The following is a 26,237-nucleotide window of genomic DNA, read 5'->3' as shown; positions in this document are numbered from 1 at the left end:
ACATCCCATCCCAGACATGCAGCAGGGTCCCCACTGGTTGAATCAATGTTGTTTCCACGTCACTTCAATTAAATTACATTGAACCAACGTGGAAAAGATGTTGAATTGACGTCTGTGCTCAGTGGGTCTAGATCTCAACTCCAAAAGCCTAGGGAGCTACCAGAGAGAGAGCGAGAGAGCGAGAGAGCGAGAGAGCGAGAGAGCAAGGGAGCGAGAGAGCGAGAGAGCGAGAGAGAGCTTTGGCTCAGATTTCATATCTCTCTGTTGATTGTGTTCTCTCTTGCCCATCACACATTCTCCCTCACACCCTCTTCCCCACACTAGCTTGCATCCAACAAAATGTTTTCTATGAATCAGCACTGCCAACCGTGCTTAGACTGTGTGGCCACTCGGGCAGTGCCTATGCTGAAGAGCCAACGACCAAATGGTCTGGCTGGGGAACTGACCTTGACTGGGCCAGTCAAGCAGAACTAGATCACAGAGCCAACTCACAGTGGAAAACAGAGACTATTCTCCATACACTATTATGACCAGCCAGTCTCAGTGTAGACACTGGTTAATTACTGCAAACCACAATAAATAGCCAGCCCAGTGTTTTTGCTGTGTAATGCCTGGGTGCTTGAACAGGTTAGGCAAACAGAGCTAGACTATATATCTCACAATGGAAAACTGTGGGGAATATGAATATGACACTGGAGTAAAAATAGCACAATAATGACTGTCTGGATGTCTGTTTTCCTGTAGGCTCTGGTGAAGAACTTCAAACCACTACAACAACCATTTGGTCATTGTCAACTAACAGCCCAGTATTATGCAATGCAATATTTCCCACATTTTTGTCTGAGGGGTGTTATTTTGACTGCCAGGGGTGGGAGTTATCGATTACATGTAAACTGATTACAAAAAATGGTAACTGTAATCGGTTACATTACCAGCAAACATATTTTAATCAGATTACAGATACTTTTGAAAAACTAGATGATTACTTCTTGGATTACTTTTAAATAAAGGATGTTTGTGGAAAAAAATACATTACGACACCTTGCTCAATTACATTCATTTCAGCATTGAAAAAAGATGACGTTTGTTCCACCTGAGTGAGTCTGACCACAAGTCAGAGACCACTATGATGATACACCAAATGCATTTAATGGATCCTTTTTGTCATCTTCTAATGACTTTTAAGGGGAAAGTAACCCAAAAGTTTACTGAAAGTAAACCGCCTTTTGAGATTATACTGTCACCATTACCTGGTACCAAAATTGTTTCTCTCAAACCTAAACCTCTCTAACACATCATCTCTAACACACACACACACACACACACACACACACACACACACACACACACACACACACACACACACACACACACACACACACACACACACACACACACACACACCATTCCTTCTCACACTCTCTCCTCACCCAATAAACCCAACCACACCCATCGCCCCCACCAGCTGACCGTGTGTGTGTGTGTGTGTGTGTGTGTGTGTGTGTGTGTGTGTGTGTGTGTGTTTGTTGTGTGTGTGTGTGTGTGTGTGTGTGTGTGTGTGTGTGTGTGTGTGTGTGTGTGTGAGAGAGAGAGAGGGAAAGAGAAAAGGGAAAGTAATTATGCATAATTATGGGAAATGTATTGTGAAACTTGTGAATAAGCGACAGTCAGGTGGAGGGAGGGAGGGAGGGAGGGACAGGGAGAGTGTGTGAGAGAGGGCGGGACAGGGAGAGAGTGTGTGAGGGAGAGCCAGTAATGAAGTAGTCTCTAAGGAACTGTTGAAATGAGTGTCTGTAACACTCTGTAATTCTGGGCGCCTCAGTCCCTACACTCTTCCGTTGTATTTTTCCTCCTCTGTCTCTCGGTCTCCCTCTCTGTCTCTCTCTGTCTCCCTCTCTGTCTCTGTCTCTCCCCACAGACCAATGTGGTTGGACAGAGGCAGTATTGACACACTCCCTCCACACTTATAGCTGGAAAGCTGGATGGAATATCTGTTTACTCGAGTCCTAGAAAAACATTCACACAGATGAACTAGAAAAACGTAGCCACTATGTATAAACATTGGTCTCGTCTATCAGGAGGGATGACAAAGACATTAGATGGGAGGACAGGGCTCCAGATTGTTGGACTCCTGAGCAAGACTATTTTTCCCTTAAATGTTTTTGTCAAAAAGTGTTTTTCCTGAAATACTGACAGCCAACATGTGCGAGTGTTCTCTGGGGTGATATTAGTAATGTTCAGTGTGGCCATGAGTGTAATAACACTATGTGGGGGTAGAGATACAGCTCACTAGACTCTATGTGGGGGTAGAGATACAGCTCACTAGACTCTATGTGGGGGTAGAGATACAGCTCACTAGACTCTATGTGTGGGGTAGAGATACAGCTCACTAGACTCTATGTGTGGGGTAGAGATACAGCTCACTAGACTCTATGTGGGGGTAGAGATACAGCTCACTAGACTATGTGGGGGTAGAGATACAGCTCACTAGACTCTATGTGGGGGTAGAGATACAGCTCACTAGACTCTATGTGGGGGTAGAGATACAGCTCACTAGACTCTATGTGGGGGTAGAGATACAGCTCACTAGACTATGTGGGGGTAGAGATACAGCTCACTAGACTCTATGTGGGGGTAGAGATACAGCTCACTAGACTCTATGTGGGGGTAGAGATACAGCTCACTAGACTCTATGTGGGGGTAGAGATACAGCTCACTAGACTCTATGTGGGGGTAGAGATACAGCTCACTAGACTCTATGTAGGGGTAGAGATACAGCTCACTATACTCTATGTGGGGGTGGAGATATAGCTCACTAGACTATGTGTGGGTAGAGATACAGCTCACTAGACTATGTGGGGGTAGAGATACAGCTCACTATACTCTATGTGGGGGTAGAGATATAGCTCACTAGACTATGTGGGGGTAGAGATACAGCTCACTATACTCTCTGTGGGGGTAGAGATATAGCTCACTAGACTATGTGGGGGTAGAGATATAGCTCAGTAGACTATGTGGGGGTAGAGATATAGCTCACTAAACTCTATGTGGGGGTAGAGATATAGCTCACTATACTCTATGTGGGGGTAGAGATATAGCTCACTAGACTATGTGGGGGTAGAGATATAGCTCACTAGACTATGTGGGGGTAGAGCTATAGCTCACTAGACTATGTGGGGGTAGAGATACAGCTCACTAGACTATGAGGGGGTAGAGGTATAGCTCAGTAGACTATGTGGGGGTAGAGATATAGCTCACTAGACTATGTGGGGGTAGAGATACAGCTCACTAGACTATGAGGGGGTAGAGATACAGCTCACTAGACTATGAGGGGGTAGAGATATAGCTCACTAGACTATGAGGTGGTAGAGGTATAGCTCAGTAGACTATGTGGGCGTAGATATATAGCTCAGTAGACTTTGGGGCTGGGCAGTATACAATATTTTACTATATACCGGTATTGATGCATGGACTGGTTTTGGTTTTTACTTTTCCTTCTATAACAGTGTTTAAATGTTTGGTTTGTTAAATGTGATGTCACTCCCTTTTTATCGTTTACTCTGCTGCCTGAGTCGTATCTCTCCATTTCTCTCAACAATCTCTGCCCTCTGTCACTTCAGGAGCACAGTTGTTGTTGCTCAACCACGAGATAATTTGCAGACTGTTCACTCTTCAGTCTCCATTGTCATGGTCAAGATTCAGCAATATGTTGATGACAATGATGTTGCTTCCACTTGGCTTCTTAATAGAAATCCACAAGCTCTCTATAATTACACTGTTAGTTTGTGTATCTTACTGAGTCAGAGCAAACATAGCTAGCTAATACAGCCTGATACCAGGGCTGGTGTATGCCTAAATCAGCATGTTGTACAACCACAGTACAACCAATCTGAAACCAAGGCCTCTACAACTAATCTGCAGCTCAATGTGGGATTGATAGTAGATGTATTACTATGTGTGATAAATCAAAACATTAGCTGGTGGTAGGTTTCAAAGTGCCTTATGATAAATCAACACCTTACATGCTGACTACACAGTGCGTGCATGTGCGCCATCGTGTGCATGTTGATTTTGTCCACCCACACCAGACGAGATCAGGACACGCAAGGTGAAATATCAAAACGAACTCTGATCTAACTATATTAATTTGGGGACAGGTCGAAAAAGCATTAAACATTTATGGCAATTTAGCTAGCTATCTCGTTGTTGCCAGCTAATTTTCCTGGGATATAAACATTGGGTTTAAATTTTACCTGAAATGCACAAGGTCCTCTACTCCGACAATTAATCCACATATAAAAGGGTAAACCGAGATTGATTCTAGTAATCTCTCCTCCTTCAGGCTTCTTCTTGTTTTTTGGACTTTATATGGCGGTTGGCAACCAACTTTAAGGTGCATTACCACCACCAACTGGACTGGAGTGTGGACCTCAGTTCATCTTTCAATCACACACGTGAGTATATGCTCCTAAAAACCAATGATGAGAAGGGAGAGGCGGGATTTGCAATGTATCACGCACCACAAATACAACCAAGCTCTATTTTAGCGCCTGGCTACATAGTTGCTCATTGACGCGCATGAGCGGTGTGGATGCAATGATTGAATAACATGTATGTGTACATTTATTTTGCAACGCTCGCACGCTAAACGTAAGTGGTGTGGTCAGCCTGTTAGTGTGCAGTTGGCTGTTAGCTAAAGGTATATTTAAGTTCAGTAATAAGGCATGAGAACCCAGGGATTGTCATGTGATAACTCCCGACCAAGGGCTGTTCTTAGGTCCGAGGCGAAGGCAAGGGTAATTCCCAGGTCTAGGGCCTTATTTATTTTATAAAACGATAATTCACAGGTTCGAGGAGCTTATTGCTTTTATAAAACAGTTGCCAACATGTTTGAAAAAGATTAACGACATGTTTTACTTAAAAACGTTATTTTACCTAGTACATTCATTTTATTTCATCCTTCCACCAGACGATAGAGTCTGGGCAAAAATAATTTGTTATTTCTGAGCTAACCAAACAGGCTGGTCGTATTACCGCAGTGGGCAAAATCAGGATCACACTGAGTGTTGCTTGGTAGTCTTAAAAAAAGTATTTAAAAAAAGATGACACCTGTACCATGCCAGACATAGAGTTGAAATGTTTATTAATTAAAAAATATTTAAAACATTCCACCCATGAGGTCACTAGAGGGTGCTTTGGTCATTTGACAGCAGGAAAGGATTTTATTCTCATGTTATGACCAATTATTTATATATACACTAGATGGCAGACCAGGGCTGCTCTTTTGAAGCCACCGCACCTCCATCTTGGCACTCCCCCACATTTTCCTTAAAGAATAATTTATTAAAATGTTCTAATGTTACTGTAATCTTGTCCTTGAAACATTTAATTGAAATACTGTAGAATTCTATTCATTCCTACGGAGGACTGCTTCTTCTGGGATGTGCCAATATCGCCGAAACCACTCACTGGTCCAATACATAGCATTAGAAATCCTGGGTTTATGTACCAGCAAGGTCACCCGTGATAAAGTTCAGTATTTGACATCCATCCTGTCTGAGGCTGTCGGAGAAGATGTGAAAACTCTCCACTAGGGGCAACAGTGTTCGCTATTACCTTCAAGTAGGTTTTGGTTTTGCTAGGATGTTGTGGACGGCAATGGCAGATGGGCGTAAGCATCTGATTCCAAAGGTTGCAAGTTTGAATCCAGCAATAGAAAGTTATTTTTGTTTTACGCATATCCCAAGCCTTAACTCTTACCTTAACCTTATGAATTTGGAGTTGATGCCTGAACTTATCCCTAACCTTAAAAATATGGAGTTAATGACTAAACTTGAAATTTGACGTTTGGAACCACCTCGAAATTTGATATTTAAACTCCAAGCGTGCTGTCATGTGCCTTTTACTGAGTAGTGGCTTCCGTCTGGCCACTCTACCATAAAGGCCTGATTGGTGGAGTGCTGCATAGATGATTGTCCTTCTGGAAGGTTCTCCCATCTCCACAGAGGAACTCTAGAGCTCTGTCAGAGTGACCATCGGTTCTTGGTCACATCCCTGACCAAGGCCCTTCTCCCCTGGTTGCTAAGTTTGGCCGTGCCGCCAGCTCTAGGAAGAGTCTTGGTGGTTCAAAACTTCTTCCATTTAAGAATGATGGAGGCCTGCAAGCTGACTTCGGTCGCCAGCTGGACGGTGTTTCCTCCGACACATTGGTGCGGCTGGCTTCCGGGTTACGCGAGGAGTGTGTCAAGAAGCAGTGCGGCTTGGCAGGGTCGTGTAGGGGAGTTGCATCGAAGGGACAAGACTGTAACTACCAATTGGAGATCACGAAACTGGGGAGAAAAATTAATAAAGAATTATGGAGGCCACTGTGTTCCTGGGGACCTTGAATGCTGCAGAAATGTTTTGGTACCTGGTGTGTGCCTTTCCAAATCATGTCTAATCAATTTAATTTACCACAGGTGGACTCCAATAAAGTTGTAGAAACATCTCAAGGATGATCAATGGAAACAAGATGCACCTGAGCTCAATTTCGAGTCTCATTGCAAAGGGTCTGAATACTTATGTAAATAAGGTACTTATTTTATTAATGTTTTATAAATGTGCAGACATTTCTGAAAGACAGTTTTTGCTTTGTCATTATTGTGTTCAGATTGCTGAGGATTTTTTATTTTATTTAATCAATTTTAGAATACGGCTGTAACGTAACAAAATGTGGAAAAAGTCAAGGAGTCTGAATACTTTATTTTGTATATGATCTTTCTGCCACCGTCTCTTATGACTGAAAAGAGCTTCTGGGTATCAGAACAGTGATTACTCACCGCGAACTGGACGAAGATTTTTTCTTTAACGAGTCGGACGCGAAGGATTTACTGCTGCTCCTAGAACAGGCCCAAGTTCCCGTCTATCACGGCTGTCTGAAGGATCAGACCAAAATGCAGCGTGTTCGTTGTTCCACATATTTATTTATTCCGTGAAACTAAATGCAATCAATACACTAAATGCTTGAAACACAAAAAACAACAAACCGTGACGCAGAGAGGAAAACACACTACTCAAAAGATAATCACCCACAAACACAGGTGGGACAAACATCAACATAAATATGACCTCCAATTAGAGTTAACGAGGATCAGCTGCCTCCAATTGGAGATCAACCCAAACAACACCAACATAGAAATACAAAACTAGAAACTGAACACAGAAATACAAAAACAGACAAACACCCCCTGTCATGCCCTGACCTACTCTACCATAGAAAATAACAACTTACTATGGTCAGGACGTGACACCGTCATTCGCATGAAGAAGAGACGCCGATACAGGGGATGCATGTCCGGGTGCCTTGTGAGAATTGTTTGGCAAGTGTGTAACCCGCCTCTACCATCCGTCCTATTGGCCAACGTGCAATCATTGGAGAATAAACTGGATGAGCTCAGTTCATGACTATCCTACCAATGGGACATTTCACCTAGTCGTGGCTGAACGACAACATGGATAATATATAGTTGGGTTTTCCATGCATCTAGTATTGAGGAAGTCTCCAGGTTTTGCTTGCTTGAGGTAGAGTATCTCATGACAAGCTGTAGACAACATTATTTACAAAGAGTTTCCATCTATATTTTTCTTAGCTGTCTTTTACCACCACAAACTGATGCTGGCACTAAGACCGCACTCAACGAGCTGTATAAGGCCATAACCAAACAAGAAAATGCTCACCCAGAAAGTTATTTAAGGAAAAGTGAGTCACCCAGTAAAATACTACTTGCGAAAAAGTCTAAACGTATTTGGTTGTAAATATACTTAATAATCAAACGTAAAAGTACAATTATAAATAATTGTATATAAAATGTATGGATAGCCAGGGACACACTTCAACATTACTTACAAAATATGGATTTTGTGTTTAGTGAGTCCGCCAGATCATAGGCAGTAGGGACGACCACTTGTTCTCTTCATAAATGTAACAATTTTCCTGTACTGCTCAGCACTCAAAATGTAACAAGTACTTTGGGTTGTCAGGGAAAATGTATTGAGTAAAAATACTATATTTTCTTTAGGAATGTAGTGAAGTAAAAGTAAAAGTAGTCAAAAATATAAATAGCAAAGTACAGATACCCATTACACTACTTCAGTAGTACTTTAAAGTATTTCTACTAAAGTACTTTACACCACTGGCCCTGACCAACTACCATCTAAGTGTCTTCACTGACATTTTCAAACTGTCCCTGACCAAGTCTGCAATACCTACATGTTTCAAGCAGACCACCATAGTCCCTGTGCCCAAGAACACCAAGGTAACCTGTCTAAATGACTACCGATCCGTAGCACTCACGTCTGTAGCGATGAAGTGCTTTGAAAGGCTGGTCATGGCTCACATCAACACAATTATCCCAGAAACCCTAGACCTACCCACATTTGCATAGCGCCCCAACAGATCGACAGATGACGCAAATTCTATTGCCCTCCACACTGCTCTTTCCCACCTGGACAAAAGGAACACCTACGTGAGAATGCTGTTCATTGACTATAGCTCAGGGTTCAACACCATAGTGTCCTGAAAGCTCCTCACTAAGCTAAGGATCCTGGAACTAAACACCTCCCTCTGCAACTGGATCCTGGACTTCCTGACCGGGCCGCCCCCAGGTGGTAAGGGTAGGTAACAACGCATCTGCCACGCAGATCCTTAACACGGGGGCCCCTCAGGGGTGCATGCTTAGTCCCCTGCTTTGCTCCCTGTTCACCCATGACTGCGTGGCCAAGCACGACTCCAACACCATCATTAAGTTTGCCGACGACACAACGGTGTTAGGCCTGATCACCGACAACTATGAGACAGCCTATAGGGAGGAGGTCAGAGACCTGACAGTGTGGTGCCAGGACAACAACCTCTCCCTCAACGTGATCAAGACAAAGGAGAAGATTGTGGACTACAGGAAAAGGAGGGCCGAGCACACCCCCATTCTCATTGACGAGGCTGTAGTGGATTACATTGAGAGCTTCAAGTTCCTTGGTGTCCACATCACCAACAAACTATCATGGTCCAAACACACCCAGACAGTCGTGAAGAGGGCACAACAACGCCTATTTCCCCTCAGGAGACTGAAAAGACTTGGCATGTGTTCTAAGATCCTCAAAGACTTCTACAGCTTCACCATCAAAAGCATGATGGCTGGTTGAATCAACACCTGGTATGGCAACTTCACGGCTTCTGACCGCAAGGCGCTACAGAGGGTAGTGCGTACTGCCCAGTACATCACTGGGGCCAAGCTTCCTGCCATCCAGGACCTCTATACCAGGCAGTGTCAGAGGAAGGCCCTAGAAATGGCCAAAGACTCCAGCCACCCTATTCATTGACTGTTCTCTCTGCTACGGCACAGCAAGCGGTACTGGAGCGCATTGTCTAAGTCCAAAAGGCTTCTTAATAGTTTTTACCCCCAAGCCATAAGACTGCTGAACATCTAATCAAACAGCTAATCTGTTTTTTATCTGTGCATAGTCACTTTACCCTTACCTACATGTACATATTACCACAATAACCTTGATTAATTTGTACCCCCGTACATTGACTCGGTACCGGTACCCCGTATATAGTCTCGTTATTTTAATTTGAATGTTTCTCTTTGATTTTACATTTTTTTTATTAACTATTATTTTTCTTAAAACAACATTGTTGGTTTAGGGCTTGTAAGTAAGTATTTTATTTTATTTGATAGCTATTGAGGGTAGCTAGGTGTCACGTCCTGGCCAGTATATAAGGTTAATTGTTTTGTAGTTTGGTCAGGGCGTGGCAGGGGGTATTTGTTTTATGTGGTTCGGGGTGGTGTGTTTTGTGTAAAGGGTGTTTGATTTAGTAATTCCGGGTTTTGGTTTATGTTTAGTAATTCTATGGTTAGTCTAGGTTGTGTGTTTCTATGTTTGGTTGATTGGGGTTGGGACTCTCAGTTGAAGGCAGGTGTTGTCTATCTGCCTTTGATTGAGAGTCCCATATATTAGGGTGTGTTTGTATGTGTGATTTGTGGGTGATTATTCTGTGTATAGCCTTGTGCCTTACCAGACTGTTTATTTGTCGAGTGTTCGTTTTTTGTGTTTTGTATGTTCTTTGTTGAGATTAATTAAAAATCAAGATGAGCATTCACGTACCTGCCGCATTTTGGTCCTCATTCACCGACAACAAGTGTGACAGAATCACCCACCACCAAAGGACCAAGCAGCAGAGGAAGGAGCAGACGGAGTTCGAGTTGGACTGGCGGGAGAAGTGGACTTGGGAGGAAGTTCTGGACGGGGCCGGACCCTGGCATCAGGCTGGGGATTATCGACGCCCGCAGGGGGAAATTGAGGCAGCCAAGGCAGAGAGGCGGTGGTACGAGGCCAAGTACGCGCTGAAGGAGAAGCACGAGAGGCACCCCCAAGAAAATTTTGGGGGGGGGCACACGGGTAGTTTGGCTAGGCGTAAGAAGAGCCGGAAGCCAGCTACTCGTGGTTATATGGAGGAGCGTATGGGTTGGAGAGCGCTATGTTTCGCTGAGGAGCGCACTATCTCACCCATACGCACGCACAGTCCGGTGCGCGTTATTCCAGCCCCTCGCAGGTGCCGTGCTAGAGCGGGCATCCAGCCTGGTAGGAGGATGCCTGCGCAGCGCATCTGGTCGCCGGTACGCCTCCGAGGACCAGGCTACCCAACTCCCGCTCTACGCACGGCTACCATCAGGCCCCTGCACAGCCCAGTCTGCCCTGTACGAGCACCCCGCTCGTACAGGGCTACTAGTTCCATCCAGCCAAGGCGGGTTGTGCAGGAGGTAAGATCTAGACCGGCTGTGCGCCTCCATAGCCCTGGGTTTCCAGCTCCTGTCTCTCGTGCGGACCCGGAAGTGCGTCAACCCAGTCCGACTCGTCCTGTTCCCGCTCCCCGCACTAGCCTGGAGGTGCGTGTACATAATCTGGTAAGCCCAGTACCAGCACCACGCACCAGGCTACAAGTGCGTCAACCCAGCCTCGCCAGTCAACAGTCTTCATCAGAGCTGCCCGCCAGTCAACAGTCATCATCAGAGCTGCCCGCCAGTCAACAGTCATCGTCAGAGCTGCCCGCCAGTCAACAGTCATCGTCAGAGCTGCCCGCCAGTCAACAGTCATCGTCAGAGCTGCCCGCCAGTCAACAGTCATCGTCAGAGCTGCCCGCCAGTCAACAGTCATCGTCAGAGCTGCCCGCCAGTCAACAGTCATCGTCAGAGCTGCCCGCCAGTCAACAGTCATCGTCAGAGCTGCCCGCCAGTCAACAGTCGTCAGAGCTGCCCGCCAGTCAACAGTCGTCAGAGCTGCCCGCCAGTCAACAGTCGTCAGAGCTGCCCGCCAGTCAACAGTCGTCAGAGCTGCCCGCCAGTCAACAGTCGCCAGAGAGGTCAGACTGCGCTGAACTGCCGGAGTGGCCAGACTGCGCTGAACTGCCGGAGTGGCCAGACTGGGCTGAACTGCCGGAGTGGCCAGACTGCGCTGAACTGCCGGAGTGGCCAGACTGCGCTGAACTGCCGGAGTGGCCAGACTGCGCTAAACTGCCGGAGTGGCCAGACTGCCCTGAACTGCCGGAGTGGCCAGACTGCCCTGAACTGCCGGAGTGGCCAGACTGCCCTGAACTGCCGGAGTGGCCAGACTGCCCTGAACTGCCGGAGTGGCCAGACTGCCCTGAACTGCCCCGAATTGCCAGACTGCCCAGACTGTCCCGAATTGCCAGACTGCCCAGACTGTCCCGAATTGCCAGACTGCCCAGACTGTCCCGAATTGCCAGACTGCCCAGACTGTCCCGAATTGCCAGACTGCCCAGACTGTCCCGAATTGCCAGACTGCCCAGACTGTCCCGAATTGCCAGACTGCCCAGACTGTCCCGAATTGCCAGACTGCCCAGACTGTCCCGAATTGCCAGACTGCCCAGACTCTCCCGAATTGCCAGACTGCCCCGACTGCCCCCCGGCGATGCCAGACTGGTCCGACTGCCCCTCGGCGATGCCAGAGTGGCCCGACAGCCTGGAACGGCCGGAGCCAGAGCCACCTCCAGAAATAGGTGGGTTGGGGAGGGGGGGTGTAGCACAGTGCCGTCGTTGACGGCAGCCACCCTCCCTTCCCTCCCTTTAGAAAAGGGGAGTTTTTTTTGGTGTTGCTTGGGGTTATTTTTTGTTAAGGTGCTTCTGGGGTAGCAACTTTAAGGGGGGGGTACTGTCACGTCCTGGCCAGTATATAAGGTTAATTGTTTTGTAGTTTGGTCAGGGCGTGGCAGGGGGTATTTGTTTTATGTGGTTCGGGGTGGTGTGTTTTGTGTAAAGGGTGTTTGATTTAGTAATTCCGGGTTTTGGTTTATGTTTAGTAATTCTATGGTTAGTCTAGGTTGTGTGTTTCTATGTTTGGTTGATTGGGGTTGGGACTCTCAGTTGAAGGCAGGTGTTGTCTATCTGCCTTTGATTGAGAGTCCCATATATTAGGGTGTGTTTGTATGTGTGATTTGTGGGTGATTATTCTGTGTATAGCCTTGTGCCTTACCAGACTGTTTATTTGTCGAGTGTTCGTTTTTTGTGTTTTGTATGTTCTTTGTTGAGATTAATTAAAAATCAAGATAAGCATTCACGTACCTGCCGCATTTTGGTCCTCATTCACCGACAACAAGTGTGACAGAATCACCCACCACCAAAGGACCAAGCAGCAGAGGAAGGAGCAGACGGAGTTCGAGTTGGACTGGCGGGAGAAGTGGACTTGGGAGGAAGTTCTGGACGGGGCCGGACCCTGGCATCAGGCTGGGGATTATCGACGCCCGCAGGGGGAAATTGAGGCAGCCAAGGCAGAGAGGCGGTGGTACGAGGCCAAGTACGCGCTGAAGGAGAAGCACGAGAGGCACCCCCAAGAAAATTTTTTGGGGGGCACACGGGTAGTTTGGCTAGGCGTAAGAAGAGCCGGAAGCCAGCTACTCGTGGTTATATGGAGGAGCGTATGGGTTGGAGAGCGCTATGTTTCGCTGAGGAGCGCACTATCTCACCCATACGCACGCACAGTCCGGTGCGCGTTATTCCAGCCCCTCGCAGGTGCCGTGCTAGAGCGGGCATCCAGCCTGGTAGGAGGATGCCTGCGCAGCGCATCTGGTCGCCGGTACGCCTCCGAGGACCAGGCTACCCAACTCCCGCTCTACGCACGGCTACCATCAGGCCCCTGCACAGCCCAGTCTGCCCTGTACGAGCACCCCGCTCGTACAGGGCTACTAGTTCCATCCAGCCAAGGCGGGTTGTGCAGGAGGTAAGATCTAGACCGGCTGTGCGCCTCCATAGCCCTGGGTTTCCAGCTCCTGTCTCTCGTGCGGACCCGGAAGTGTGTCAACCCAGTCCGACTCGTCCTGTTCCCGCTCCCCGCACTAGCCTGGAGGTGCGTGTACATAATCTGGTAAGCCCAGTACCAGCACCACGCACCAGGCTACAAGTGCGTCAACCCAGCCTCGCCAGTCAACAGTCTTCATCAGAGCTGCCCGCCAGTCAACAGTCATCATCAGAGCTGCCCGCCAGTCAACAGTCATCATCAGAGCTGCCCGCCAGTCAACAGTCATCGTCAGAGCTGCCCGCCAGTCAACAGTCATCGTCAGAGCTGCCCGCCAGTCAACAGTCATCGTCAGAGCTGCCCGCCAGTCAACAGTCATCGTCAGAGCTGCCCGCCAGTCAACAGTCATCGTCAGAGCTGCCCGCCAGTCAACAGTCATCGTCAGAGCTGCCCGCCAGTCAACAGTCATCGTCAGAGCTGCCCGCCAGTCAACAGTCATCGTCAGAGCTGCCCGCCAGTCAACAGTCGTCAGAGCTGCCCGCCAGTCAACAGTCGTCAGAGCTGCCCGCCAGTCAACAGTCGTCAGAGCTGCCCGCCAGTCAACAGTCGTCAGAGCTGCCCGCCAGTCAACAGTCGTCAGAGCTGCCCGCCAGTCAACAGTCGCCAGAGAGGTCAGACTGCGCTGAACTGCCGGAGTGGCCAGACTGCGCTGAACTGCCGGAGTGGCCAGACTGCGCTGAACTGCCGGAGTGGCCAGACTGCGCTGAACTGCCGGAGTGGCCAGACTGCGCTGAACTGCCGGAGTGGCCAGACTGCGCTGAACTGCCGGAGTGGCCAGACTGCGCTGAACTGCCGGAGTGGCCAGACTGCCCTGAACTGCCGGAGTGGCCAGACTGCCCTGAACTGCCGGAGTGGCCAGACTGCCCTGAACTGCCGGAGTGGCCAGACTGCCCTGAACTGCCCCGAATTGCCAGACTGCCCAGACTGTCCCGAATTGCCAGACTGCCCAGACTGTCCCGAATTGCCAGACTGCCCAGACTGTCCCGAATTGCCAGACTGCCCAGACTGTCCCGAATTGCCAGACTGCCCAGACTGTCCCGAATTGCCAGACTGCCCAGACTGTCCCGAATTGCCAGACTGCCAAGACTGTCCCGAATTGCCAGACTGCCCAGACTCTCCCGAATTGCCAGACTGCCCCGACTGCCCCCCGGCGATGCCAGACTGGTCCGACTGCCCCTCGGCGATGCCAGAGTGGCCCGACAGCCTGGAACGGCCGGAGCCAGAGCCACCTCCAGAAATAGGTGGGTTGGGGAGGGGGGGTGTAGCACAGTGCCGTCGTTGACGGCAGCCACCCTCCCTTCCCTCCCTTTAGAAAAGGGGAGTTTTTTTTGGTGTTGCTTGGGGTTATTTTTTGTTAAGGTGCTTCTGGGGTAGCACCTTTAAGGGGGGGTACTGTCACGTCCTGGCCAGTATATAAGGTTAATTGTTTTGTAGTTTGGTCAGGGCGTGGCAGGGGGTATTTGTTTTATGTGGTTCGGGGTGGTGTGTTTTGTGTAAAGGGTGTTTGATTTAGTAATTCCGGGTTTTGGTTTATGTTTAGTAATTCTATGGTTAGTCTAGGTTGTGTGTTTCTATGTTTGGTTGATTGGGGTTGGGACTCTCAGTTGAAGGCAGGTGTTGTCTATCTGCCTTTGATTGAGAGTCCCATATATTAGGGTGTGTTTGTATGTGTGATTTGTGGGTGATTATTCTGTGTATAGCCTTGTGCCTTACCAGACTGTTTATTTGTCGAGTGTTCGTTTTTTGTGTTTTGTATGTTCTTTGTTGAGATTAATTAAAAATCAAGATAAGCATTCACGTACCTGCCGCATTTTGGTCCTCATTCACCGACAACAAGTGTGACAGAATCACCCACCACCAAAGGACCAAGCAGCAGAGGAAGGAGCAGACGGAGTTCGAGTTGGACTGGCGGGAGAAGTGGACTTGGGAGGAAGTTCTGGACGGGGCCGGACCCTGGCATCAGGCTGGGGATTATCGACGCCCGCAGGGGGAAATTGAGGCAGCCAAGGCAGAGAGGCGGTGGTACGAGGCCAAGTACGCGCTGAAGGAGAAGCACGAGAGGCACCCCCAAGAAAATTTTTTGGGGGGGCACACGGGTAGTTTGGCTAGGCGTAAGAAGAGCCGGAAGCCAGCTACTCGTGGTTATATGGAGGAGCGTATGGGTTGGAGAGCGCTATGTTTCGCTGAGGAGCGCACTATCTCACCCATACGCACGCACAGTCCGGTGCGCGTTATTCCAGCCCCTCGCAGGTGCCGTGCTAGAGCGGGCATCCAGCCTGGTAGGAGGATGCCTGCGCAGCGCATCTGGTCGCCGGTACGCCTCCGAGGACCAGGCTACCCAACTCCCGCTCTACGCACGGCTACCATCAGGCCCCTGCACAGCCCAGTCTGCCCTGTACGAGCACCCCGCTCGTACAGGGCTACTAGTTCCATCCAGCCAAGGCGGGTTGTGCAGGAGGTAAGATCTAGACCGGCTGTGCGCCTCCATAGCCCTGGGTTTCCAGCTCCTGTCTCTCGTGCGGACCCGGAAGTGTGTCAACCCAGTCCGACTCGTCCTGTTCCCGCTCCCCGCACTAGCCTGGAGGTGCGTGTACATAATCTGGTAAGCCCAGTACCAGCACCACGCACCAGGCTACAAGTGCGTCAACCCAGCCTCGCCAGTCAACAGTCTTCATCAGAGCTGCCCGCCAGTCAACAGTCATCATCAGAGCTGCCCGCCAGTCAACAGTCATCATCAGAGCTGCCCGCCAGTCAACAGTCATCGTCAGAGCTGCCCGCCAGTCAACAGTCATCGTCAGAGCTGCCCGCCAGTCAACAGTCATCGTCAGAGCTGCCCGCCAGTCAACAGTCATCGTCAGAGCTGCCCGCCAGTCAACAGTCATCGTCAGAGCTGCCCGCCAGTCAACAGTCATCGTCAGAGCTGCCCGCCAGTCAACAGTCATCGTCAGAGCTGCCCGCCAGTCAACAGTCATCGTCAGAGCTGCCCGCCAGTCAACAGTCGTCAGAGCTGCCCGCCAGTCAACAGTCGTCAGAGCTGCCCGCCAGTCAACAGTCGTCAGAGCTGCCCGCCAGTCAACAGTCGTCAGAGCTGCCCGCCAGTCAACAGTCGTCAGAGCTGCCCGCCAGTCAACAGTCGCCAGAGAGGTCAGACTGCGCTGAACTGCCGGAGTGGCCAGACTGCGCTGAACTGCCGGAGTGGCCAGACTGCGCTGAACTGCTGGAGTGGCCAGACTGCGCTGAACTGCCGGAGTGGCCAGACTGCGCTGAACTGCCGGAGTGGCCAGACTGCGCTGAACTGCCGGAGTGGCCAGACTGCGCTGAACTGCCGGAGTGGCCAGACTGCGCTGAACTGCCGGAGTGGCCAGACTGCCCTGAACTGCCGGAGTGGCCAGACTGCCCTGAACTGCCGGAGTGGCCAGACTGCCCTGAACTGCCGGAGTGGCCAGACTGCCCTGAACTGCCCCGAATTGCCAGACTGCCCAGACTGTCCCGAATTGCCAGACTGCCCAGACTGTCCCGAATTGCCAGACTGCCCAGACTGTCCCGAATTGCCAGACTGCCCAGACTGTCCCGAATTGCCAGACTGCCCAGACTGTCCCGAATTGCCAGACTGCCCAGACTGTCCCGAATTGCCAGACTGCCAAGACTGTCCCGAATTGCCAGACTGCCCAGACTCTCCCGAATTGCCAGACTGCCCCGACTGCCCCCCGGCGATGCCAGACTGGTCCGACTGCCCCTCGGCGATGCCAGAGTGGCCCGACAGCCTGGAACGGCCGGAGCCAGAGCCACCTCCAGAAATAGGTGGGTTGGGGAGGGGGGGTGTAGCACAGTGCCGTCGTTGACGGCAGCCACCCTCCCTTCCCTCCCTTTAGAAAAGGGGAGTTTTTTTTGGTGTTGCTTGGGGTTATTTTTTGTTAAGGTGCTTCTGGGGTAGCACCTTTAAGGGGGGGTACTGTCACGTCCTGGCCAGTATATAAGGTTAATTGTTTTGTAGTTTGGTCAGGGCGTGGCAGGGGGTATTTGTTTTATGTGGTTCGGGTTGGTGTGTTTTGTGTAAAGGGTGTTTGATTTAGTAATTCCGGGTTTTGGTTTATGTTTAGTAATTCTATGGTTAGTCTAGGTTGTGTGTTTCTATGTTTGGTTGATTGGGGTTGGGACTCTCAGTTGAAGGCAGGTGTTGTCTATCTGCCTTTGATTGAGAGTCCCATATATTAGGGTGTGTTTGTATGTGTGATTTGTGGGTGATTATTCTGTGTATAGCCTTGTGCCTTACCAGACTGTTTATTTGTCGAGTGTTCGTTTTTTGTGTTTTGTATGTTCTTTGTTGAGATTAATTAAAAATCAAGATGAGCATTCACGTACCTGCCGCATTTTGGTCCTCATTCACCGACAACAAGTGTGACACTAGGCTAACGTTACCTGTCATTTATATCCATTATAATATATATCATGAATGAATTTTATAAATTGATTGTCTGGGCTGTGGGACAGTTGATCCACATTGATAAATCTAATGGAACTGTTAACAGGCATTACCCGTGGCATGCGGGGATTGTGGTGCTATAACTCCCTGCTTTCAACCAATCATCATCCAGAATCCAAACATCCCGTTTTATAATGCTTTGTAATAAATGGAAACTTTCATTAGTGACTGGGTCCTGATTGCCACATGATGTATGGATTATCTATCTATCTTTCTTTCTTTCTTGGAATAAATAACTGTGTACATCATTCATCTTTAGCAGGGAGGAGAAGAGAAGGGAGACGGGAGGAAAAAGTGGGAGAAGAAGGGAAATGGACATGCAGTACAAAAAAAGGCAATGGAAGGGAAAATGTGTGAACGGAAGAGAAAGATGGGAGTGACAGAGTAAGCTAGGGAGGGAGGGGGAGAAAGAAAGAGAGAGGGAGAGAGAGACTTGCTGCTTGTAGTTAGAAACAGATTCCCTCAAGTGCCCTCAATTCTGCTCTGTCACAAACACACCACCGCTCCCACACACCCTCTCCCACACACCCTCTTCCACACACAGCCCAGCACTATTCCCCTCAGCCGCACACACACACACACACACACACACACACACACACACACATGCATGCGCACACACAAACACACACACACGCAAACATATAAACACACATGCACGCACAAACAAACGCACACACACATACACAAACACAAACAGAATCCAAACAACCCGTTTCGTAATGCTTTGTAATAAAGGGAAACTTTCATTACTGACTGGGTCCTGATTGCCACATGATGTATGTAGTATGTATTATCTTTCTTTCTTTCTTTCTTGGAAAAAATAACTGTGTACATCATTAATGTTTCATCATGGAAAATGCCCCACTCTCTGAAGTGTGTTTTTATGTCAGAAGCCCTGAGAGGGAGGGGAGAGGGAGGAGAAGGGAAGGGAGACAAGGGAGGAAAATGGGAGAGAAGTGGGGAAAAGAAAAGAAAAGAGAGATGGACGTGCATTACAAAAAAAAGCAATGGAAGGGGAAATCTACGAATGAAAGAAAAAGATGAGTGACAGAGTAAGAGAGGGAGGGAGGGGGAGAAAGAAACAAAAAGAGGGAAAGAGAGACCTCCTGCTTGTAGTTAGAAACAGATTCCCTCAAGTGCCCTCAATTCTGCTCTGTCACAAACACACCAGAGCTCCCACACACCCTCTCCCACACACCCTCTTCCACACACAGCCCAGCACTATATCCTTAGCCGCACACACACACACGCACACGCACGCACGCACACACACACACACACATAAACACACCTTCACGCTCAAACGAACACACGCACACGCACACACACAAACACAAACAGATAATGCTTTGTAATAAATTGAAACTTTCATTAGTGACTGGGTCCTGAATGCCACATGATGTACAGTTGAAGTCAGAAGTTTACATACACCTTAGCCAAATACATTTAAACTCAGTTTTTCACAATTCCTGACATTTAATCCTAGTAGAAATTCACTGTTTTAGGTCAGTTAAGATCACCACTTTATTTTAAGAATGTGAAATGTCAGAATAAGAATAGAGAGAATGATTTACAGTTTTTTACAATCACTTTGGCGCTAATTTCGGAATCTTGATGTTATTTTTCAAAACTCTAGACACAAAACTCACAACCAATGATCAAAATGCACATTTTTCAAAACTCTTAACACTTTTTCCAATTGCTTGGATACAATACACATAAAGATAAGATCATTTGTTCATTGAACTCAAATCACCTGTTCAAAATGACACAACTTACAGTTTTTCTCAATTGTTTACACAGAAATACTGGTACTTGAGACACAATGACCACAACATGTAACTCATGCACCAACCCCCTGAACCAATTCTGCTAAACTACAAGCACAATTCCTGCTTTACACTCAAATTGCAGTTCTAAAACACACTTTTTTTCAAAACACTACACACAATTCTTTGCATTTGGCACAATTTTCATGCAGAAAATCTCTGACTCATCACATGGGCAAACACCCGTCACACAGTTTTACAATTAGCAATCAGAGCTTTAGCATAAAAGGTCAACAGGTGAGCTCTTCTGTTTTGGAGCAATGGATGCCAACATTGGAAACAGAGGCAGAGCCAGAGGAGTGAGAGTAAGAGGGGGAGGACAAGGACGAGGACGAGGACGAGGAAGGCCAAGGACCGTAATCTCTGATGAGATCCGAGCCACTTTGGTTGATCATGTGGTCAACCATGGTCTAACAATGAGGGAGGCTGGGCAAAGAGTACAGCCAAATTTGAGCAGGTACACTGTAGCATCCATCATCCGGACATTCCGCAATGAGAATATGTAAGAAATCTACTCTCAATACAGTACTCAATGAGTACAGTAGTACAGTATTGCGTGCGGATTGTTCTGTAGGACTGCAAAAATAAAGTATGTTTCAAGTATTTGGGAAATGTATTCCTACTTTGTATTTACAGTATTTTCCTATTTGTTTGGCAGAACTGAAAGATTACCAACACAAGGTGGTCGGGAACGTGTTCTGTCTCCTGAACAGGAAACTGAAATCATGAACTTGGTCCTAGAAAATAACGCCATAACATTACGGCAAATACAAAGAAAAATAATAGAAAACAATGAGATATTTCAAAATATTGATAGGGTAAGCTTATCAACACTGGACCGTGTCTTGCGCAAAAATAATCTCATGATGAAGCAGGTCTACAGGGTGCCATTTGAACGCAATTCAGAAAGAGTCAAAGAATTGCAATATAACTATGTGCAAGTGAGTCCTATACAATCCCACAATTGATGCATACTCTCAACACTGTATAAATTATACATATTTCAGTATTGTAATCATAATGATTGTGCTTCACAATAGTGACCACTCCATGTCTATTTCTGATATTGTCATGTGTGTTTCAGAGACTCCTTGAGTTAGATGTGGCTGCAGTGGAGCACCAGTTCATCTTCATTGATGAGGTTGGATTCAACCTCACAAAAAGACGAAAGAGGGGAAGGAATATCATCGGCCAGCGTGCCATTGTTCAAGTCCCTGGCCAGCGCGGAGGGAACATCACAATGTGTGCAGCGATTACCCACCACGGCGTCATCCATCACCATGCTACCCTTGGCCCCTACAACACCGCCCATCTGATCACATTCCTGGACACCCTACACAACACACTCATTCCACCAGATCAGGTAGATGGCCCAGAGCAGCTCAGGTACGTTGTCATTTGGGACAAGGTAAGTTTCCACAGGGCTGCTCTGGTTCGTAACTGGTTCACTGCCCACCCACGCTTTTTAGTTGTTTATCTCCCTCCATATTCTCCATTCCTCAATCCTATTGAGGATTTTTTTTCTGCCTGGAGATGGAAAGTGTATGACCGAAATCCACAAACGCGTATACCTCTTCTCCAAGCTATGGAAGACGCATGTGGAGATATAGCAGCTGATGCTTTACATGGCTGGAATCGCCATGCTAGGCGATATTTCCCCCGCTGCTTGGCCAGGGAAAACATTGCTTGTGATGTGGATGAGGTGCTGTGGCCAGACCGCAACAGAAGAGAGGATGCAGCATAGTTTTTTATTTTTTAATTTTTTATTTTTACTGTAAATTCTTCTGTTTTGTATGTAGACCACTGTATGTGCAACTTTGTGTTGGTTTGGAATGGGATGTACACTGTGTACATTGTTTTTGTGGGAAAAATAAAATCTATTTGTTACCGTGTATTTGTGTGTTCTGAGGACAAAAACAATATTCTCAAATATTTTACAACACACTTATGTAGGTACTGTCTGTAGTAATGGCAACACTGAACCAAAAAAGGCCTAAGTCATTATGATGAATGGAGAAGAAGTGTTTTCCATTCATCATAGTGTTTTTACATTGAGCACATCAGTGTTCAACTGGTTCTTATAAATGTCTATTCATATGATGGTTTGTGTGTGTCATTTGAAAACAAAATACCATTTAGATAAGAAATAACATTGTTTTGAATGTAAAGTTTCATTTTGCTGGAGAATTGAGGGGTTTTGCCCATTGTGTGTGTGTGTTTTTTGATTTGTGTGTAGAGTTCTGAGAATATGAGGCATGCTTTCAGAAAATGTGTGTAAACAATCGAGAAAAACTGTAACATCAAAGTATTACCATTTCAAAATGCAATTCACACATTACGTCTGAGATGACTGTCTATTCATTTCATTACAATGATCTAAATAGCAATTGATACAACTGCTCAAAATGATAGGTAACTGTTGCATTACTCTTAATCCATAGTTTTATGGAAACTGACAAACAATATTCCATGTTTAGATAATGAAAGTTTCAGGATAACGAGATCCATTGACACCAATTACCGTGGAACAAATTGGACTACATTATCTATGGATGTAATATTCCATCATCATTCTTTATCAGAAACTGTTTCTATGGTCCCACGTACCACTTTTCCAGACCATGTTTTCAGATTTGACATTACTGTACACTCACCAGCCACTTTATTAGGTACACCTATCTAGTACTGGGTAGGAACCCCTTTTGCCTCCATAACAGTCTGAATTATTCATGGTGTTGTACGTTAAGAGATGCCATTCTGCATACCACTGTTTTAAACAGCTGTTATTTGAGCATTTGTGGCCTTTCTGTTAGCTTGAATAAGTCTGGACGTTCTCTTCCGACCTCTCTCATTAACAAGGTGTTTTTGCGTAAAAATCCCAGGAGGGCAGCTGTTTCTGAGATGCTGGAATCACCATGTGTGGCATCAACAATCCTACCATGCTTAGATTACTCATCTTGCCTGTTCTAATGTTTGGTCGAACAACATCTAAAGCTCTCTACTCTATATACTCTATATATTGAGTTGCAGGCAGCTACATGATTCGCTGTTCGAATGAAACCTTCCTTGATGAGCTAAATCAGGTCTGTAGAGCGGATGGCATGACCTATGTCATTGTGTTGGATAATGTCAGGTTCCACCATGTTCAAATGGTGCAAGCATGGTTTCAAGCCTAACCACAATTTACCACCCTGTACTTAACCCCATAACCTCCTTTCCTTAACCCGAGTGAGGAATTTTTCTCCACATGGAGGTGGAAGGTATATGATAGGCGCCCTCACGAACAAGCCGCCCTTCTCCAGGCTATGGATGACGCATGCAATGACATCAGTGTCAGGCCTGGATTCGCCATGCCCGAAGATTCTTCCCAAGATGTTTAGCTAATGAAAACATCCATTGTGATGTGGATGAGAACCTATGGCCAAATCCACAAGACAGGGTTGAGGGAAATATAGAAGTACAGTAATCAATCCTTTGTTTTCCTTTTTACAGTAAGCCAGGTGAGGAACACTGCAGTTGAAATTTTACTGTAATTTTTTTCTTTTTTTGTTGCTACTTATTTTTGCTTTGATTCAAAGAAACCTATGTTGTGATTTTATTGTATTTCATCAATAAATTTCATATTTTCTTCAATGAGTCCAGTGTGTCTGTAGTATTCCCTCTACTACTCCTTTTACAGTGATGTATTTACGTGTAGTAGCATAATGAAACATTTATCACATATTTTGTACTACAATATTTAAAGATTGTACGAACAACTACACAGTGAAACTATCGGTATCTTGTGTGTGGGTGATCTAAATGAATGATTCTATGGTATTTCATGATAAATTAGTTATTTGAAACAATGTTTCTTTAAAGATATGAATGCACAATGCAATGTTTTGAACATTGGACAGCCTGTGTTACAAGTGATGACCATTTTGAGTTTTGTGTCTAGAGTTTTGAAATAATTAGTGCAAAAGGGATTGTAAAAAACTGTATTTTAGCTTTTATTTCTTTCATCACATTCCCAGTGGGTCAGAAGTTTACATACACTCAATTAGTATTTGGTAGCATTGCCTTTAAATTATTTAACTTGGGTCAAACATTTCGGGTAGCCTTCCACTAGCTTCCCACAAAAAAAGTTGGGTGAATTTTGGCCCATTCCTCCTGACAGAGCTGGTGTAACTGAGTCAGGTTTGTAGGCCTCCTTGCTCGCACACGCTGTTTCAGTTCTGCCCACACATTTTCTATAGGATTGAGGTCAGAGCTTTGTGAAGGCCACTCCAATACCTTGACTTTGTTGTCCTTAAGCCATTTTGCCACAACTTTGGAAGTATGCTTGGGGTCATTGTCCATTTGGAATACCCATTTGTGACCAAGCTTTAACTTCCTGATTGATGTCTTGAGATGTTGCTTCAAAATATCCACATCATTTTCCATCCTCATGATGCCATTTATTTTGTGAAATGCACCAGTCCCTCCTGCAGCAAAGCACCCCCACAACATGATGCTGCCACCCCCAGGCTTCACGGTTGGGATGGTGTTCTTCAGCTTGCAAGCCTCCCTCTTCTTCCTCCAAACATAACGATGGTCAATATGGCCAAACAGTTGTATTTTTGTTTAATCAGACAAGAGGACATTTCTCCAAAAGTACGATCTTTGTCCCCATGTGCAGTTGCAAACCGTAGTCTGGCTTTTTTTATAGCGGTTTTGGAGCAGTGGCTTCTTCCTTGCTGAGCGGCCTTTCAGGTTATGTTGATATAGGACTCGTTTTACTGTGGATATAGATACTTTTGTACCTGTTTCCTCCAGTATCTTCACAAGGTCCTTTGCTGTTGTTCTGGGATTGATTTGCACTTTTCTCACCCAAGTACATTCATCTCTAGGAGATGGAATGCGTCTCCTCTCTAAGCGGTATGATGGCTGCGTGGTCCCATGGTGTATATACTTGCGTACTATTGTTTGTATAGATGAAATTGGTACCTTCAGGTATTTGGAAATTGCTCCCAAGGATGAACCAGACTTGTGGAGGACTACAAAAAAATTCTGAGGTCTTGGCTGATTTCTTTTGATTTTCCCATGATGTCAAGCAAAGAGCCACTGAGTACGAAGGTAGGCCTTGAAATACATCCACAGGTACACCTCCAATTGACTCAAATGATCACAAGTAGCCTATCAGAATCTTCTAAAACCATGATATCCTTTTCTGGAATTTTCCAAGCTGTTTAAAGGCACAGTCAACTTAGTGTATGTAAACTTCTGACCCACTGGAATTGTGATACAGTGAATTATAAGTGAAATAATCTGTCTGTGAACAATTGTTGGAAAAATGACTTGTGTCATGCACAAAGTAGATGTCCTAACCGACTTGCCAAAACTCTAGTTTGTTAACAAGACATTTGTGGAGTGGTTGAAAAATGAGTTTTAATGACTCCAACCTAAGTGTATGTAAACTTCTGACTTCAACTGTACGTAGTATGTAAACTCAGCAAAAAAATAAACGTCCTCTCACCTGTCAACTGAGTTCATTTTCAGTAAACTTCACATGTAAACATTTGTATGAACATAAGATTCAATACCTGAGACATAAACTGAACAAGTTCGATGTGACTAATAGAAATGGAATAATGTGTCCCTGAACAATGTGTTTGTGGGGGGGTCAAAATCAAAAGTAACAGTCAGTATCTGGTGTGGACACCAGCTGCATTAAGTACTGCATTGCATCTCCTCCTCATGGACTGAACAAGATTTGCCAGTTCTTGCTGTGAGATGTTACCCCACTCTTCCACCAAGGCACCAGCAAGTTCCCGGACATTTCTGGGGGGAATGGCCCTAGCCCTCACCCTCCAATCCAACAGGTCCCAGACGTGCTCAATGGGATTGAGATCCGGGCTCTTCGCTGGCCATGGCAGAACACTGACATTCCTGTCTTGCAGGAAATCATGCACAGAATGAGCAGTATGGCTGGTGTTATTGTCATGCTGGAGGGTGATGTCAGGATGAGCCAGCAGGAAGGTTACCACATGAGGGAGGAGGATGTCTTCCCTGTAACGCAAAGCGTTGAGATTGCCTGCAATGACAACAAGCTCAGTCCGATGATGCTGTGACACACCTCCCCAGACAATGACGGACCCTCCACCTCCAAATTGATCCCGCTCCAGAGTACGGGCCTCGGTGTAACATTCATTCCTTTGACGATAAACGCGAATCCGACCATCACCCCTGGTGAGACAAAACCACGACTCGTTAGTGAAGTGCACTTTTTGCCAGTCCTGTCTGGTCCAGCGACTGTAGGTTTGTGCCCATAGGCAACGTTGTTGCCGGTGATGTCTGGTGAGGACCTGCCTTATAACAGGCCTACAAGCCCTCAGTCCAGCCTCTATCAGCCTATTCCGGACAGTCTGAGCACTGATGGAGGGATTGTGTGTTCCTGGTGTAACTCGGGCAGTTGTTGTTGCCATTCTGTACCTGTCCCGCAGCTGTGATGTTTGGATGTGCAGATCCTGTGCAGGTGTTGTTACACGTGGTCTGCCACCGCAAGGATGATCAGCTGTCCGTCATGTCTCCCTGTAGCGCTGTCTTAGGTGTCTTAC

At 46.8% G+C, this 26,237-nt stretch overlaps 1 protein-coding gene across 1 annotated transcript in view; it reads right to left on the bottom strand.

Moving 5' to 3' along the window:
- The window catches only part of LOC123723755 (semaphorin-3ab-like), a 62,411-nt gene that overhangs the window by 23,611 nt on the left and 12,563 nt on the right, over nucleotides 1–26,237 (bottom strand).

The sequence above is a fragment of the Salmo salar genome, chromosome ssa10 (genome assembly GCF_905237065.1).
Source record: "Salmo salar chromosome ssa10, Ssal_v3.1, whole genome shotgun sequence".
Taxonomy (NCBI): Eukaryota; Metazoa; Chordata; class Actinopteri; order Salmoniformes; family Salmonidae; genus Salmo; species Salmo salar.
This window is presented reverse-complemented; position numbering and strand designations above follow the sequence as displayed.